At 36.0% G+C, this 5196-nt stretch overlaps 1 pseudogene; it reads left to right on the top strand.

Annotated features, from left to right (window-relative positions):
• Window positions 1-826: 826 nt before the first annotated feature.
• Window positions 827-3893, top strand: LOC115990999 (annotated as a pseudogene).
• Window positions 3894-5196: the final 1303 nt, after the last annotated feature.

Genomic DNA, 5196 nt, shown 5'->3' with positions numbered 1-5196 from the left:
AATTTAAAGGGGTTTTCTATGATAATTACTTCCTTGAGGTGGTTCAGGAATGAAAAGAGAGGGAATTTGCTAATTTGGTGCAAGGAAGTATGACTATTGAGCAATATGCAGTTAAATTCATCGAGTTATCTTACTTTGGACCCCACTTAATCCTTACTGAGGCAAAGAAAGCAAATAGATTTCAAAAGGGGTTGAATGAGAGACTTCGACACCATCTGATTGCATCAGGGGTTGACAATTATGCAGAGTAATATAAGAGAGCTATGAGACTGGAGGAAGATTTCAAGAACAATGTTAAGAATGAGAATCCACCTAGAAACACTGGACAGACAAGCTTTTAACAAGGCAATGCTCAAGGTTATTGGAACAAGAAATGATCTTTTGGGAGTTCTGGGAGTAATTCATCATCAAATAAGCCAGAAAATAAGAATCCACCCCAGAATGCTCAAGGTAGAAGTTCGAATGCTTGCCCTACATGTGGAAGGTTTCATGGAGATAAGCTGTATTTCTTTGAAGGAAAGGCTTGTTATAATTGTGGGAAGATAGAATACTTAGCTAGAAGCTGTACATCTCCTCAACAAAACTCAAAGGCACAACCCAGAAAGAATGATCAAGGAGGAAAGCACAAGGGAGAGTGTTTGCACTCACACCACAAGACGTTCAAGCTTCAGATACTGTGGTTACAGGTATCCTCCCATTATTCTCATACTTTGCTAAAACTCTATTTGATTTTGGATCTACACACTCTTTTATCTCCTCTTGATATGCTAAGTTATGTGATAAGAAACCTAGACTTATTGATTATGACTTGTCTGTGGCCACACCTATGGGTGATTCTTTGGTGTATAATTCTATGCTTAAGTCTCGTGTTATCCAAATTGAGGATAAGAAAATGTTAGCAGACTTGATTTTGATGGACACGTATGACTATGATGTAATTTTGGGAATGGACTGGTTGGCGGCTTATCATGCTAGTGTAGATTGTTTTAGAAAAGAAGTGGTGTTTTGGCCTCTAGGAGAACTTGAATTTCGGTTTAAGGGCTCTAGGATGTATGCTTTACCTAGGGTGATATCAGCCCTTCGAGCTAAGCATCTATTACGGAAAGGATGCCAAGGGTACCTAGCTTATGTGGTGGACACTAGGAAAGAGGTATTGAAGTTGGATGATATCCTTGTTGTGAGGGAGTTTCCTAATGTTTTCTTGAAGACCTATCAGGGATACCTATAGATAGGGAGATTGAATTCTCCATTGATTTGCTCCCTGGAACTTCTCCTATATTGAAAGCACCATATCAGATGGCACCAACTGAACTTAAGGAACTCAAGGAATAGTTACAAGAACTCCTTGACAAAGGGTTCATCAGACCAAGTGCATCTCCTTGGGGTGCACCAATTTTATTTGTGAAAAAGAAGGATGGAACTATGAGGTTGTGTATTGACTACCGTGAGTTAAACTAGGTTACTGTGAAAAACAAATACCCTCTCCTTCGTATTGATGACCTATTTGATCAATTGCAAGGGGCACAAATCTTCTCTAAGATTGACCTTCGTTCTAGGTATCATCAATTGAAAATCAAGGGTGAAGACATACCTAAGACAGCTTTCAAGACTAGGTATGGGCACTATGAATTCTTGGTAATGCCTTTTGGATTGACTAATGCTCCTGCTGCATTTATGGACCTAATGAATAGGGTGTTTCATGAGTACTTAGACCGCTTTGTTATTGTCTTTATTGATGACATTCTAATCTTCTCCAAAAGCATGGAAGAACATGAAGAGCACTTGAGAATTGTTTTTCAAATTTTGAGGGAGAAGAAGTTATATGCAAAGTTTAAGAAGTATGAATTTTAACTTGATCAAGTGGTGTTCCTAGGGCATGTGATATATGGGGCAGGGATTTCTATAGACCCTAATAAGGTTGAAGTTGTGGTTGATTGGGCAAGACCAATAAATGTGAGTGAGATTAGAAGCTTTTTGGGCCTTGTTAGCTATTATAGAAGGTTTGTGGAGGGATTTTCCCATATTGCAACCCCAATGACTCAACTAACTCGTAAGAATACCAAGTTTGTGTGAACAGAAGAATGTGTAAAGAGTTTTCAAGAACTTAAGTAAAAGTTGGTCACTACACCAGTACTAACCATCCCTAGCAACTTGGGAGGCTTTGTTATTTATAGTGATGCTTCAAGAAAAGGGCTTGGTTGTGTGTTGATGCAGCATGGTAAAGTTATAGCTTATGCTTCCTGCCAATTAAAGAGTTATGAAAAAAATTATCCCACTCATGATTTGGAGTTGGCTGCAGTGGTGTTTGCAGTGAAGATTTTGGAGACATTATTTGTATGGTGAAAGGTGTGAGATTTATATAGATCATAAGAGTTTGAAGTACTTCTTTACTCAGAAAGAATTAAATATGAGACAACGAAGGTGACTTGAGTTGATTAAAGATTATGATTGCTCAATCAATTACCATCTAGGCAAGACTAATGTAGTGGCTGATGCACTTAGTCTGAAGTCTTCTAGTTTCTCAGCTGCCTTGTTAACTACTCAAAAGGAGATTATTAATGACTTGGAAAGGATGGGAATTGAAATTGTCATGGGTGATTCCTAAGTCTTTATGGCCAATTTGACAATACAACCCACTTTGATTGAGAAGATTAAGAGTTCATAGGTTGATGATGCACAAATTGTAAAGATCATAGGAAAAGTACAATAAGGGAAGACACTAGAATTTAATGTGTCTAATGATGGTGTTTTGAGGTTTGTAAATAGACTTTGTATGCCAAATGATTTTGCATTAAAGAAAGAGATTATGGAAGAAGCCCATCGTACTCCATACTTAGTGCACCCTTGTAGCACTAAAATGTATCATGACATTTAAGAAACTTATTGGTGGAATAACATGAAGAAGCTCAATTTGTGGAGCAATGCTTGACTTGTCAACAAATTAAGGCAGTACACTAGAAACCTTCAGGATTACTGCAACCACTTCCCATTCTTGAGTGGAAATGGGAGCGTATATGTATGGATTTTGTGACTAGTTTGTCAAGATCTCCTAAGAGACATGAGGCCATTAAGATAATTGTGGATAGGATGATGAAAACAGCACATTTTATTCCGATTAAGATGAATTACTCACTTGATCAGCTAGCATAGATATATATTGATGCGATTGTAAGTCTTCATGGAGTTCCAACATCAATTATGTCTGATCGAGACCCAAGATTCACCTCAAAGTTTTGGGAAAGCTTACATAAAGCTTTGGGTACTAATCTTAGCTTTAGTACAACCTTCCACCCATAAACAGATGGACTATCAGAAAGGACTATTTGTACTTTGGAGAATATGTTAAGATCTTGTGTATTGGATTTCAAAAGAAGTTGGGAAAAATACTCGTCTTTAGTGGAATTTGCCTATAATAATAGCTACCACTCTAGTATTGAGATGGCTGCCTATGAGGCTTTATATGGAAGAAAATGCAGGTCCCCATTGTGTTGGGAAAGGTTGGTGAGAGAAAATTGTTAGGACCAGAAATCATTTAGATGACATCTAAGAAGATTAATCTAATTCGTAAGAGATTGCAAACAGCACAAAGTCGACAGAAGAGTTATTATGATAACTTGAGAAGGAAGGTTGAATTTGAAGTCGGAGATATGGTATTCTTGAAAGTCGTCCCAATGAAGGGTATGATGAGATTTGAGAAGAAGGGGAAGTTGAGTCCCAGATTTGTTAGTCCATTTGAGATTCTAAAATGCATTGGTAAAGTTGCCTACAAGTTGGTCTTACCGCCTACACTTACACTAGTGCATAATGTGTTTCATGCTTCCATGTTGAGGAAGTACATTCCGGATCCTTCACATGTTTTGAACTATGAGCCACTCAAGATTAAAGAAACTTGACTTATGAGGAAGTTCCAATCCAAATTCTTGACCGCAAGGATAAGTGCTACGCACCAAGACCATATCATTGGTTAAGGTCCTTTGGAAGAATCAAACAGTGGAGGAGGCATCTTGGGAGCAAGAAGATGAGATGAAATCAAAGAATACAAAGTTGTTCGTTAACAAAGGTATGTACAATTTCGAGGACGAAATTTTTTTTTTGAGGGGGGAAGAATGTAACACCCCATAATTTTGATACCAATTCAATTATTATGCTTAAATTATAAATGAGGCCTACAATTAAATGGATTAAATTGATTTGGGTCTAAGATATTAAAAATAAGATAAATACTATGGGATATGAAACCCAAGGGAGGTGGCATAAGTAAATATATGGGCCTTGATAACCCTAGTCTTTTACATTTTAAGTTACACGTGTATGTACATTAGAAGTTCCTTTTTGTTTTCAGCCGCAACATACGAGCGAGTTGTTTCTTTTCTTCTCTATAGTTGTGCACAAGTATTTCAAGTATGGACTGTCTTGTTGTAATTTTAGAAGTTGAAAGATTTAGAGAGTTAGAATTATTCTAGGGCTAGAAAATCATCCCACGTTTTCAGGAAAGAGTTGTTCTTGAAATCACTTTAGTGGCTAATAGAACGATAGGCATCACTTCATAAATTCTAACCTATCAATATATTAAAGAAAAAAGGAAATTCTAAGCATATGTTCTAATCTCAACAATCCCCCACTGATCAGATGTGAATAATGGATTGATCAATCAAGATTATATTATGTGTATTCTAAGAATTGTAGTAATCTATATGATGGCTAGACACGTAATAAAATCCTAGAGTTCCATAGAGTTGTACTACAAACATGCCAATTAATAGATAATTAGAATATGTGAAATAGAACAAGCTGATCAAAGACTAAAAATGAATTGGATAGTTAAGTGAATAAATGAAAATTTTTGGATATATCAGTATTGTCTAGGATAAAATTGTTTAAGTGTAAAAACAGGTTTTTAAGTAGGAAATTGTGTATTGATGGACCTATCTTTAGTGTTGCTAGTTTGTAATTCTACTGATTTGTTGTGATTCAAGGGAGGTTGATTTTTTTTATTTTTGCAACTAAGAGGTAAGTGGTGTTTACTAATTTTGGTGGTTTTCTCAAAACAGTGTTGATTATTAAACTATTTTATATCAAAAAAAATATGTTGATATTCTATATATAAATTGATATTTTATAAATGTTTGATGTACACATTGACTATTCATTTTATGAAAAACTTGTGGGACAACCTAAATTTATTTAAACTTATAT

The sequence above is a fragment of the Quercus lobata genome, chromosome 5 (assembly GCF_001633185.2).
Source record: "Quercus lobata isolate SW786 chromosome 5, ValleyOak3.0 Primary Assembly, whole genome shotgun sequence".
NCBI lineage: Eukaryota > Viridiplantae > Streptophyta > Magnoliopsida > Fagales > Fagaceae > Quercus > Quercus lobata.
This window is presented reverse-complemented; position numbering and strand designations above follow the sequence as displayed.